This window comes from Ahaetulla prasina, chromosome 4, assembly GCF_028640845.1.
Source record: "Ahaetulla prasina isolate Xishuangbanna chromosome 4, ASM2864084v1, whole genome shotgun sequence".
Taxonomy (NCBI): Eukaryota; Metazoa; Chordata; class Lepidosauria; order Squamata; family Colubridae; genus Ahaetulla; species Ahaetulla prasina.
This window is the reverse complement of record NC_080542.1, coordinates 83,617,486-83,631,680: the sequence shown is the minus strand read 5'-3', so window position 1 is coordinate 83,631,680 and position 14,195 is coordinate 83,617,486. Positions and strand designations below refer to the sequence as shown.

At 44.0% G+C, this 14,195-nt stretch overlaps 1 protein-coding gene across 6 annotated transcripts in view; it reads left to right on the top strand.

Moving 5' to 3' along the window:
• Positions 1-14,195, top strand: part of ZDHHC3 (zinc finger DHHC-type palmitoyltransferase 3) — a 118,084-nt gene that overhangs the window by 18,182 nt on the left and 85,707 nt on the right. The window lies entirely within an intron of this gene.

Here is a 14,195-nt window from a genome sequence, read left to right as displayed (position 1 = left end):
AAGAACAGTGAATCTAACACCTTTATTGAGTGAGCTTCAATTGGGTGCCAGTTTGTTTCTGGATCCAATTCAAAATGTTGGTTATGACCTTTAGAGCCCTACATGGCAGAGACAAAATTACCTATTGAACCATATTCATCCCGTTATATCATTCTATCCCACACACTCAAACAGGGAAGATATGTTGCAGATCACATCAGCTAAAGAATTCCGATTGGCAGTATCTAGGAAGAGAACCTTCTTTGCTGTTGCCATCAGTGTTTGGAACATTCTTCCCCTATAGGTGAGTCAGGCCCCATTCTCCTTGCTTTTCAGAAAGATGGAAAACCATGGGTCTGTGGCCTTGCTTCGGGCTCCCATAAGAGCACGTAGCCATGCGGCTATTTAGCACTCTGAAAGCCCTTCTCCTGCCTTTCAATAAACTTTAATATTACTTTTTAATCCATCTATGCCTTTTTAAATAGTAAATTTAATATATTATTTTTATGTGTTAATATTTTTTAATACAAATTAAATTTAAAGAAAAAAGCAAACAGTAAAAAGTGTTAAAAAAAGAAAAGAAGAATAAAAGTGTACTAACGAAAGAGAAGATAAATACTGTATTTTTCGCACTGTAAGACACATTCCCGCCCTCCCAAAAAAGTGGGTGGAAATGTCTGCGTCTGAGCGAATATTGTGGTGCAAATCCCCTGTCACTGCTGCTGCCTGTCACCGCTGCCACTGTTCACTGCTGCTGGGGACCATTAGAGCCTTCACTGCTGAGCAGTTGACCGGTGGTTGGATTGGCCTCCTGGAATACTACCGATCATCCGTTCTAGGCAGCAGCAAGCGGCTACGATCATCGATGGCAAACAGTGATCGGGTACAGCAGTGATCACAACTGCCTAGAACAGCTGATCAGCGATATTCTGGGAGGCCAATCCAACTGCCAATCAGCTGCTTGACAACGAAGGCTCCAGTGTTTTCTGGTGGCGGAGGCAGCTCCGCTCCATTGACCAGTGGGTGGGTACAAAGGAACAGAGCCCTGATGAGCCACATGCTGGGGCTGCAATAACCTGCTGAAGCTGACCAGGCTGTTTGCTTTGCTGCAAGGACGTTAGCCAGATGAATACCAGACAAATGAGGGAGGCAGAGGCAGATTTTTTTTCCCTGTTTTCCTCTAAAGCTAATGTGCGTCTTATGGTCTGATGCGTCTTTAAGTGCGAAAAATACGGTACATAAAGAAGTTACTTCTAATCGCCATCACAAGAATAAAAGAAAAATAGTGATTCTTCATTCCCCAAGATTACAAACATTTAGGTCTTCATCACAGACTTCATTCCATATGCCATCTGTTTTCTATAGAGAAATCTATAAAACATTATTTTTCAGTCCAAGTATGAGCAGAAAGTCTGTAAAAGGTTGCCAGAAGTAACAATATATCTTCTTTTAACCGGTTTTACATTTCTTCCTTTTACTTCTAGCACTTGTAATCTTTAGTTCATTTAAATATTGTCATAGGATTTTATTTCTCATTTCTTCTTAGTGCACATAGTTCTTCAAAACTTTAATAAGCCTCTTTTGAAAATCAAGTAGAAAAAAATTATATAGGTTACTCTCTAGGTTTGTCATTTAATAGAATAACAGAATAACAGTGTTGGAAAGGACCTTGGGATTCTTCTAATCCAACCCCTTTTAAATTTGAATTATCCTTTTAAATCAAGCAACTTCTTTTGTAGATTCAGTGGAACGTTCTTTTAGTCATTCTCTAATTCATTTCTTAAGTAGCTCAATTATATGGAAGGCTGGCACCAATTAGGAAAAGATAAAATGTAAACTGATAAGACCATAATCAGCAAAAGCCTTCATAAACCAATTAAAAAGGAGATGATAAAGAAGACAATAATGTTAAAACTGAGTAAAACTCCAGGATCAAATGAACTTTCTGCTGCATTGTCTAAGCGTGACCCAGTACCAGACCTTGAGCCATTTGGAACCAGGCTGCGGTAGTGGCAGATGAGTATATGGGATTAACCATACCAAATTCTGTGGCTCTCGAGGATGTGGACAGGTTGCTGGGGAGGTTGCATGCAACTACATGTTTACTGGACCCGAGTCCCTCCTGGTTAGTACTGCTACTCAGGAAATGACACGAGGCTGGCTCCGGGGGATTATAAATGCTTCTTTGGTGGAAGGGGTTTTCCCCGCTGCCTTGAAAGAGGCAGTGGTGAGACCCCTCCTCAAGAAGCCTTCCCTGGACCCAGCTATTTTGGGGAATTATCGTCCAGTCTCCAACCTTCGCTTTGTGGCGAAGGTTGTAGAGAGTGTGGTTGCATGGCAGCTTCCCCAGTACCTGGATGAAGCTGTCTATCTAGACCCGTTCCAGTCCGGCTTCCGACCCAGTTATAGTACAGAGACGGCTTTGGTCGCATTGGTGGATGACCTCTGGAGGGCCAGGGATAGGGGTTGTTCCTCTGCCCTGGTCCTATTAGATCTCTCAGCGGCTTTTGATACCATCGACCATGGTATCTTGCTGCACCGGTTAGAGGGGTTGGGAGTGGGAGGCACCGTTTATCGGTGGTTCTCCTCCTATCTCTCTGACTGGTCGCAGACGGTGTTGACAGGGGGGCAGAGGTCGTCCGCGAGGCGCCTTACTTGTGGGGTGCCTCAGGGGTCGATTCGCTCGCCTCTCCTGTTCAACATCTATATGAAGTCGCTGGGCGAGGTCATCAGTGGTTTCGGGGTGAGTTACCATCTGTACGCTGATGATACTCAGCTGTACTTTTCCACCCCGGACCACCCCAACGAAGCTGTCGAAGTGCTGTCCCAGTGCCTGTCCCAGGGTCTGGATGGGGAGAAACAGACTCAAGCTCAATCCCTCCAAGACGGAGTGGCTGTGGATGCCAGCACCCCGGTACAGTCAGCTGCAACCGCGGCTGACTGTTGGGGGCGAGTTACTGGCCCCAAGGGAGGGGGTACGCAACTTGGGCGTCCTCCTGGATGGACGGCTGTCTTTTGATGATCACCTGGCGGCCATCTCCAGGAGGGCCTTTTACCAAGTACGCTTGGTTCGCCAGTTGCGTCCCTTCCTTGACCGGGATGCCTTATGCACGGTCACTCATGCTCTGGTCACTTCTCGTCTGTATTATTGCAATGCTCTCTACATGGGGCTGCCCTTGAAGTGCACCCGGAGGCTGCAGCTAGTCCAGAATGCAGCTGCGCAAGTAGTAATGGGAGCTACTCGTTGCTCCCATGTAACATCACTGCTACGCAGTCTGCACTGGCTTCCTGTGGTCTTTCGGGTGCGCTTTAAGATTTTGGTTACCACCTTTAAAGCGCTCCATGGCTTAGGACCCGGGTACTTACAGGACCGCCTGCTGTTACCTCATGCCTCCCACCGACCCGTATGCTAACACAGAGAGGGTCTTCTCAGGGTGCCGTCCGCCAAACAATGTCGGCTGGCGGCCCCCAGGGGCAGGGCCTTCTCTGTTGGAGCTCCTACGCTCTGGAACGAACTTCCCCCTGGCCTACGCCAAGTGCCCGACCTTCGGACCTTTCGCCGTGAGCTGAAAACACACTTATTTATTCAAGCGGGACTGGCTTAACAGTTTTAATAGTTTTATTAAATTTTAATTGGGGTTTTATTATTTTAGGGTTTTAAATTTTAAATTTCTAATGTCGGCCACTTTTGTAATATACTCTGTTTTAAATTTTTTGTTTTACTTGTATATATATTGGGTTTTTTATCTTTTGGCTGTACACCGCCCTGAGTCCTTCAGGAGAAGGGCGGTATAAAAATCTAATAAAATAAATAAAATAAATAAATAAATTTGAAGTTATCCACCCAGGCTATCTGATTGTCCTGGATTTCAGATTAGATTATAGCTCAGTGTGGCTGGATTGCATCTATGGAAAGAGCAGGATTCACTGAAGGCTATATAAATATTTTTAGATTGATATAAAATGAGTATAAGAAATATAGAAAGTTTGAAGTAGCTTATTAGAAGTTTGGAATAAATACAAAGAAAGACGTATAGGTAGCCCTCAATGTATGACCCCAATTGAGCCCAAAGTTTATATTGTTAAATGAAACATTTGTTAACTGAGTTTTGCCCCATTCTATGATCTTGCTTGCCACTGTTATTAAGTTAGTAATACGTTTGGTAAATGAATATGGTTTCCTCATTGATTTTGCTTAAGGTGATCAGATCACTTTGAGACAGAGCAACCGTCATAAATATGAACCAGTTGTCAAGCATCTGAATTTTGATCATGTGATCACAGAGATGCCACAATGGTTGTAAGGGGGGAAATCAGTCATAAGTCACCTTTTTCAGTGCCATTGTAACTTGACAGTCACTAATTGTACTGTTGTAAGTCGAGACTACCTATATGTCTTCTGGTTTCAGTGTTAAATATAACATATACTTTTTTGAAGAAGAATATGCTAAAAATTTGATCAATAGTGAGAAAAGTCTTATAACTTGCAAGACTTAACAAAACAAAATTTAAATCATTCAAGATTCTATCTTTAGAGAAATGCCTTCATAGTTTCAGTATAATCATTTTATGATGAGCAATATAGTCAAGTAAGAAATACAAAAACAAGTTGTATGCTCAAAAATTTGTTTAGATTTGAAATAATACAAGATACCTGTTAAGGCATATATGTCCGTTATTACTGAAATATAACTCAGGTGACAGAACAGGTGAATGGTGGCATGATCAAATGGCTGCTGAACCTGAATAGGGCAATTGATATTCAATAATGATAAAAATCAATAATGCCAATAATACATTAAGAGAAAAATGCTATAAGATATTCTTCTGCTGGTATATCACCCCGCTGATAATTGTTAACTTGGGCAGTACTTGCTCAGAAAGCTGTTTTAAATGTAAATATTTTAACATATTTGGTGGAAATATCATAAAGCCCAACTATTGTGGAAGATGATTTATTGCAGAATGAAACCCTAAATGTTTTTCCTTTCTACCAGTTATTTTTCTATTGTGTATTATTAAAACTAGCTGTATTTTATTGTCTTTATATACTGTGTTTTCCTGAAAATACAATTACCCCAAAAGCAAGCCCTAGCCTGATTTTCATGCCTGCGCCTAAAATAAGCCCTACCCCAAAAATAAGCCCCAGTTAAGCCCTGCCCACCATTTGATTGTACAAGATGGGTGAGGGGCAGGCTTAAGAATCAAGCTGGGGGCGGGAGGAGCCGCCCCCCACTCCCACTTACCTTAGGAAGCTTCCCATGCCCCAACATCTGTCATGCCTCTGTGTGACAGGTGACAAGACTTCTGCAGCCGCTCACAGCAGGACGTGACTGGCCACTTCGTCCTGCTTTAGCTTGGTTGTATTGTAGTAACACTACCTGATAGGTTTCCCTGCTCTACTCTTTATTATAACAGATGATTTATAAGAACCCTTGAAACTCATACATTATATGTCCCATTTTTCAGAAAATAAGCCTTATCCCAAAAATAACCCGTAGCATATTTTTACACATGTTCCTAATATAAACCCTACCCCAAAATAAGTGGCTGGGCGGCCATTCAATCTGGTTGCTCGTGGTGCTGCACACACAAGGCAAGGCGGGGGCGGTATTGAGCTGCCCCATGCGTCCCTCACCAGCTTACCTCCAGGCCCCGCAGCCAGGCCATTCACATTCAGCCAGGCCATTCAGCACTCTGACACATGCTTCAAGTCAGCTGCAACTGTGCAGCAGGAGCCCACATGGTTACTGGCCCACTTCTGCTTGCTCACAGTCACAATGGAGCAAGAGGCCAAGTGGTGTGTTGATGCTGCAGCCGCAAGGCAAGGCAGGGCAGATGACAGGCATGGATGGCTTGACTGCAGGGGCCTGAAGTAAGCCAATGTGTGGCACGTGGAGCAACTCCACCCCACTGCCTCGCTGTGGCACCAACACATCGCTTGGCCTCCTGCTCTATTGCAGCCATGAGCAAGCAGAAGAAGTGGGCCTCCAGTACATGGGGGGAAAAAATAAGGCGCAGGTGCCCCCAACACAAATGATGTCATGCTGGTCATGCCCCCTGGCTACTCCTACCCCGCCCCCATGAGATACATCCTTGAAGCAGCCCTCAATGAAATTGAGTTTGACACCTCTGCTATGATGTTCAAAACTGCAATTACAAGTAGTCCTTGACTTACACAGTTCAATTTGTGATCATTTAAAGTTACAATGGTACTGAAAAGAGTGCAATTTTTGACCATTTTTCACATTTATGACCAGCAAATCATGGTTAACAACTGACTCACATTTATGAATGTTGCTGTGTCCCAAGGTAATGTGATCACCTTTTGCAATGTTCTGACAAGCAAAATCAATGGGGAAACTAGATTCACTTAACAACGGTGTTGCTAATTTAACAACTGCAATGATTTACTTAACAAAGGTGGCAAGAAAAGTCGTAAAATGGGGCAAAACTTACTTAAAAAATTTCTCACTTAATTGAAATTGTAAATTGAGAACTACCTATACTGCACATGATGATGGATACATACCGTATATACTCGAGTATAAGCCGAGTTTTTCAGCACGTTTTTTGTGCTGAAAAACGTCCCCTCGGCTTATACTCGAGTCTACGTCTTCGGGAACCCCGCACAGGAGGGGGTACCGAACGGACTCCCATGGGAGGGACGGGAGCGGGCCCGCCGAGGTCTCGGGATTTGTCGCCCCAGGCCGCCCCCATTCCCGTGTCTGGTGGGCGGACGGCGCAAACTTGGCGGGCTGTGCATTGGCGCGGGAAGCCCTGGTGGTGCAGTGTTCCCGTTAGCCTGGCCTCCGTCCTCCGATCTCCTGCGCTGGGGCGGCGGCGAGCCAGCGGCACCGCGGACTTTGGCAAGGAGGAAGGTGGGAGGAAGCGGAGCTGCCGGCTGTGGGGGTTGAGGCGTGCAAGAGGAGTGGCGTGGAAAGGCCTTTTTGTGTGTGTGCGTGTGTGTGCGCCTGTGTGCCCTAGGGAGGAAGCGGGCTGCCGGCTGTGTGGGGGTTGAGGCGTGCAAGAGGCGCGCCTCCTCCTCTTCCTCCACGCTCGCTCCTCTTGCACGCCTCAACCCCACCATCCCCCACCCTCTCCGCGTGAAGGTCATCTCCTTCCTCTTCCAGGCGGCGGCGGCGGCTCGGCTCAGCGGAGCGCCACAGCCGGCAGCTCCGCTTCCTCCCACTGGTCCCAGTCCAGCCGAGCGGTGGCGACATGCGGCGCCGCTCCACTTTCACCGTTCGGCTGGATTGGGACCGCTTGGCTTGGGTCCGCGCGCGGGCGGGGAGCCGCCAGCCTTCTCGGCTGAGGGAGGAGGTTTCCCGAGCGGTGAAAGCATCGGCTGAGAAGGCTGGCGGCTCCCCGCCCGCCGGACCTGTTGCCGGTCCCAATCCAGCCGAACGGTGAAAGCGGAGCGCGCCGCATGTCGCCACCGCTCAGCTGGACTGGGACCGTGGGAGGAAGCGAGCTGCCGGCTGTGGCGCCCACTGAGCCGGAGCCGCCGCCGCCTGGAAGAGGAGGAGGTGACCTTCACGCTGGAGAGGGTGGGGATGGTGGGGTTGAGGCGTGCAAGAGGAGCGAGTGGAGGAAGAGGAGGAGGCGTGCTCTGCACGCCTCAACCCCCACACAGCCGCAGCTCCGCTTCCTCCCTAGGGCACACAGGCGCACACACGCACACACACACAAAAAGGCCTTTCCACGCCACTCCTCTTGCACGCCTCAACCCCCACAGCCGGCAGCTCCGCTTCCTCCCACCTTCCTCCTTGCCAAAGTCCGCGGTGCCCGGTTGCCGCTGGCTCGCCGCCGCCTCCCAGCGCAGGAGATCGGAGGACGGAGGCCAGGGCGAACGGGAACAGCCCACGCCCAAGAGGGAAAGGGAGCGAGTGGGTGGGTGGCTGGGACGAGACCCCACCACAAACACACACACACACGCCTGTGAGACGCCTTGCTTGCATGTCACACACGCACCGCTCGCTGGGAAAAAAGGATGGATGGATGGATGGAAGTAAGGAAGGAAGGATGGATTGATGGATGGAGGCGACCGCTTTGAAGCGCAACCCTTCTCCCGCAACTAAGGGGGGGGTCAATGTTTTCCCCAATCCTAGGGTATGGGGAAACAGTCATTCTTTCTTCCCCCCTAGTCTCTCCCGAGATCGCACTGCAGCGCCCATCATCCCCAGCCGGCAATCTGAGCTCGTGCCATCGATGTGGTCCTTGAACTTCCCCCTCCTTGTTTCTAACCCAGCTTAGGATGGCCGGCGTGGAGTGTGTGGTGGTGGTAAAACGGCCAGGAGAAAGCTTTCGCTCTTTTCGAGAGGTCCTCTTGGAAGGCTGCCTTGGAAAGGGAAAGTGGGGAGGGGGCAGAGATTTCTCCCTCAAAGGTCCCCTTGGAAGGCTGGGTTGGAAAGGAAAGTGGGAGGGGCAGAGATTTCTTCCTCGGGTCCTTCTAGAGTCCTTGAGAAACTGATATCATACAAGGTTAATAAATTATACTCCTCCTCCTCATTGATGAGTTTTTCATCCTGAAATTGATTGAAACATTGTACCATCATATGCTGCCATAGTATAGTGTTAACAACATCTGTAAAGATGATATATGAGCATGACACTAAGTTTTTCTATATTTCCCTTTATTGAAAAACTTCCATCATGCTTCTTTCTGAAAACAAAGGTCATTATAATATACCTCATTATATATTTGATTTGATGATATTTCAGTTAATAAATACCATTTAAGGTGTTAAGCTTCTTTTTCAGCAGCAAAGTGAATTACAACTTTAAAGAACTTTATTACTTTATATTCATTTATTTTAAGTATAGATTTTAGATTTTTAAACAAATATGTTTAGAGCTTTTATATCTTTCAAGTTATTCAAATTATCCCCTCAGCAGGTATATAATGGCATCCAATTCCAATATCATGTTGGGGCTTTTGAGCAAGGGAGGAGGAACGTGAGCACCGCCTTTCGCGCTGGCATTCCGGGATTTCCCTTTGTTTAGAGCTGGGAATCCTCCTTCCCCCTTGCACTCCTCCCTCCCTCTCTCTCTCTCTCTCTCTCTCTCTCACACACACACACACACACACACACACACACACACACAGACTTCTAAAGTCGATTGGCACAATGAAAGGCAAAGACCACAATTGTTTTAAGAAAGAAGCTTTAGCAGGGAGGGGGGATGGGAGGGTGTTTTAAGTTTTGGCAAACAGCCAGGCCAACTGTATTGGAGAAGGTCACACAACTGGCCTTAACATTTTAGCTGCTGTCTTTTTCCTCACACTTGGGTTTAATGATATTAGAGACCCTTATTGCCCTGCCAAAAAAAAGAGCCACCCCAACGTCTATGAAAATTAACCTTCTCTGCCAAGAGACACTGTGCAGGGTATTTTCACTATTGGTGTGCATACAGGCTTAGATTTGTGCTGGGTTCTTAGTGCTTAGAGCACTGACCTTCAGAGGCACCCTGGTCCCTTGGAAGCTAAAGGAGGACTCATTTTCATGCTTGCAGTTGTATTGTCAATTTCTGTGAGACAATGTTGTTGAAGTAACTCACTCACTCATTCATTCATTCATTCATTCCTTGTGTGTCCAATCACACTTAGCCAATAAAAATTCTATTCTATTCTATTCTATTCATTCATTCATTCATTCATTCATTCATTTTATTTTGTCAAATACATATTAAATAATTATATAAATATAAGCATGAATTGAATACATAAAAGGAATACAACTAAAGGGAACATTAGGACAGGGACGGTAGGCACGCTGGTGCTCTTATGCACGCCCCTTACAGACCTCTTAGGAATGGGGTGAGGTCAATACTAGATAGTCTTTGGTTAAGGCTTTGGGGATTTTGGGAAGAGACCACAGAGTCAGGTAGCACATTCCAGGCATTAACAACTCTGTTACTGAAGTCACATTTTCTGCAATCTAGATTGGAGGTTCACTTTAAGTTTGAATCTATTGTGTTCTCGTGTATTGTTGTGGTTGAAGCTGAAGTAGTCATTGATAGGAAGTACATTGTAGCAGATAATTTTATGAGCTATGCTCAGGTCATACCAAAGGCGTAGTTCTAAATTTTCTAAAGCTGGGAATCCTCCTTCCCCTTTGCACTCCTCCTCCTCCCTCTCTCTCTCTCTCTCTCTCTCTCACACACACACACACACACACACACACACAGACTTCTAAAGTCGATTGGCACAATGAAAGGCAAAGACCACAATTGTTTTAAGAAAGAAGCTTTAGCAGGAGGGGGATGGAGGGTGTTTTAAGTTTTGGCAAACAGCCAGGCCAACTGTATTGGAGAAGGTCACACAACTGGCCTTAACATTTTAGCTGCTGTCTTTTCCTCACACTTGGGTTTAATGATATTAGAGACCCTTATTGCCCTGCCAAAAAAAAAGAGCCACCCCAACGCCTATGAAAATTAACCTTCTCTGCCAAGAGACACTGTGCAGGGTATTTTCACTATTGGTGTGCATACAGGCTTAGATTTGTGTTGGGTTCTTAGTGCTTAGAGCACTGACCTTCAGAGGCACCCTGGTCCCTTGGAAGCTAAAGGAGGACTCATTTTCATGCTTGCAGTTGTATTGTCAATTTCTGTGAGACAATGTTGTTGAAGTAACTCACTCACTCATTCATTCATTCATTCATTCCTTGTGTGTCCAATCTCACTTAGCCAATAAAATTCTATTCTATTCTATTCTATTCATTCATTCATTCATTCATTTTATTTTGTCAAATACATATTAAATAATTATATAAATATAAGCATGAATTGAATACATAAAAGGAATACAACTAAAGGGAACATTAGGACAGGGACGGTAGGCACGCTGGTGCTCTTATGCACGCCTTACAGACCTCTTAGGAATGGGGTGAGGTCAATACTAGATAGTCTTTGGTTAAGGCTTTGGGGATTTTGGGAAGAGACCACAGAGTCAGGTAGCACATTCCAGGCATTAACAACTCTGTTACTGAAGTCACATTTTCTGCAATCTAGATTGGAGAGGTTCACTTTTAAGTTTGAATCTATTGTGTTCTCGTGTATTGTTGTGGTTGAAGCTGAAGTAGTCATTGATAGGAAGTACATTGTAGCAGATAATTTTATGAGCTATGCTCAGGTCATACCAAAGGCGGCGTAGTTCTAAATTTTCTAAAGCTGGGAATCCTCCTTCCCCCTTTTGCACTTTTATTGTTTTTCGTTCAAATAAATATTCATGTTATTTTACTTGGCTCTATCTTTATTTTTTACATTGACCAGTAGCTGCCTCATTTCCCACCCTCGGCTTATACTCGAGTCAATAGTTTTTCCCAGTTTTTGTGGTAAAATTAGGTGCCTTGGCTTATATTCGGATCGGCTTATACTCGAGTATATACGGTAGTTTTTTTTTGTGATTTATCACTGCAATGGAGAACCTAGTTAACAGAAACTGTCATCTGGATAATGCTTTATTTGGTTTAGAACTTTATCGTTGCTGCACTTAAAGCAAAGCAGTGTTAAGGATTATAATAATGTTAGTCTAAACATTCAGTTCTATTTTACAATTTTAGATTTAAATAAAGATGTGCTGTTTTTGCAATACAGAATAAAGATCATCCCATTTGACTGAATTTTAAACATATATGATTAGTTCATTATTGGAGTGTTTTCTGTGTCCCCCATTATCTTTAATTTCAGTTTTTGTAGTGTTTACTTAAATCTGTTTCATTTGGAGGGAATGCTTTACTTTAAAGCAATACATAAAATATAAAATGCTTGGAAATGATGATATTAAATTTATACATAATTTAAATATATATAATTTAAAATTACATTTCTTAATCTTTAAAACTTATCATTTGCATAACAAAGTATCATGCGTTCATTCTTTAGTATTTCCTCTTAAACACCTATAATCAGTTGATGGGAAAGATTCTGAAATTTTAGGAATCACTGTCAGTTAAAATGTAATATTATATACATGGAACAGTAGCCTAGCTTAATAAAAGCAAGTAAGTAGGTGAGAAAGAAGAATACTAGTAAAAGGTGAATTATGTGGCAATTAAGGCAATAATTGCAAATAATAATTTATTAAACTTGTATGCCACCAACTTTCAACAACTCTGTGTGGCTCACAAAGAAAGAAATTAAAATAAAACCAATGAAAGATAAAAATAAAAAAAATTGCAATTCAGTGAGGGATCTCACTTTCCCCCAGCTCAAATGTCAGCTTTTTATAGTACTTCTACAAAACAACAGAAGGGGACATCTTATTCTTAAGGGAGTGGAGGGCAGGCATTCAAAGAGAAGGAACGCTTCCAGGGTCCTGAGAGATGTTATATACAATACAGATCTTCTTTGTATCGAAGAGTTGTTGCTTATAATTTTTAACTTATTTATTCGAAAGCATAAAATATTTCAGAAGCCCTTATGGACATAAAGAGATTTGCAGTTGTTACTATAATGGTGGAACCTACTAAATTTTCACTGTATTGAATACTTTTGACAAAAAAAGAATAAGCGGTATTGTAATCAATCATCAGCTTTGGATTCTTACAGAGATGTAATCCAGAACATAGTTTAGATGTTTAAGAGTATAAAATTGCTTAATAAGTATGCTGGCTGCAGTTGATATGGTCCAAAACAGTAGAAATACTTCAAAAGTCTGACTGATCAATTTATAAACATATTACCAAGAAATTGATAAAACAAGATTTATTTGAACAAACTAGCATCTTCTTTCAAGAGCTTGAAGCTAACTTTATTTTTATGCATGTATGTATACAGATAGTCCTTGACTTACAACAGGTCATTTAGTGACCATTCAAAGTTCCAACGGAACTGAAAAAAAATTACTTATGACCATTTTTCAGTTACAACTTTGTAGGATCCCCATGATCATGCGATCATAATTCATATTCTTGGCAACTGGCTCAAGCATCTGAATTTTGATCACATGGGGATGCTATAAAGGTTGTACCTTACAACTGTTGCTGTGTCCCAAAGTTGTGGGGTTCCTATTTCTGAACTTCTGACAAGCAAAGTCAATGGGGAATCCAGATTCACTTAACAACAGAATCACTAAAGTTATCAACTGCAGTGATTCACTTAACAACTGAGGCAAGAAAGGTTCGGGGGGGGTGAGACCACCGCTGGGCTAAAACAGCTTTTGGGGGACCAAGGACTCAGTCAGAGTCTAGCCTGGCCACAGTGCTTTAGAAAGGTGGTTGCTGTGCCGCACAAAGATCAGAGCGCTGATAGGCTCCATTTTAAGGCTGCAGCTGAGTTTGCAAAGCCATTGCGAGCTGCTGCAAGGGCCAGGAGGCTCGTGAAGCAGTTTCCTGAGCGCAAAAAGTGATCATCTGAGGACCGAGGCTTCAGTCAGGATCCGGGAAGGCAGCCATTAAGCGCAAGTAAACCATGTTGCTGGTTTCAGGTGCAAATTGTGCGTAGGCGTTAGTGACCATGTTCACGTTTTTACACTGCTGCTAAGTTTGCAGCATATCTTGCACAAACAAGCCATGTTGCCAGTTTGGTGCTTGTTTGAGGCCTGGACTGCGCAGTGAATACCCTGCATAATTAATCTGTGTTTCATTTTTCCCTTGATCATTGCTTCCAATTGGATTTTTTTATTCTAAAGTTATCACTGTTAGCGGTTATAGCAATAATGACAGACCACAAGGATTCAAACAGCAGTTTTTCTGCTGAATCTTCCCAAAGCCAGCAAATAGCTGGGTGTTCTGAGCCAAAAAGGACTGAATCAGGGGCAAAAGGGCCCTCTACCAGATCTAAGGCCAAGTATTCCAATTTCTTCAGCGTCTGAAAAAGATGCCAAAAAAAGACAGAAAGCCCTGGAAAAGCAATTTGCTAAAGCACAAAAGCAGGCAGAAGCTGCAAAAGGACCAAGTATTCCTGGGAGTGCTGATGTGCCTTGTATACAATTACCACAGGAAATTCCATCACAAACATAACTGGAAGACCAGTTAAATTGGTCTCCTAATGTGATCCCGGGTGGATAGGAATTTTATGCTGTTCCCTATCAGGAGGAGAGTGACCAGGCCTCAGGCCTGTCTGTTGCAGGATTGCTACCTGTTTCTGGCAGCAGACCTTCCATGTCCTCTGCCACTTTTACTCCTACAGCGGCGGGGCTCTGCCCTCAGGAGAATCCAGACCAGGGCTTGTCTGCAGAATTACATAACACAATAGTACAAACTATTGCACAT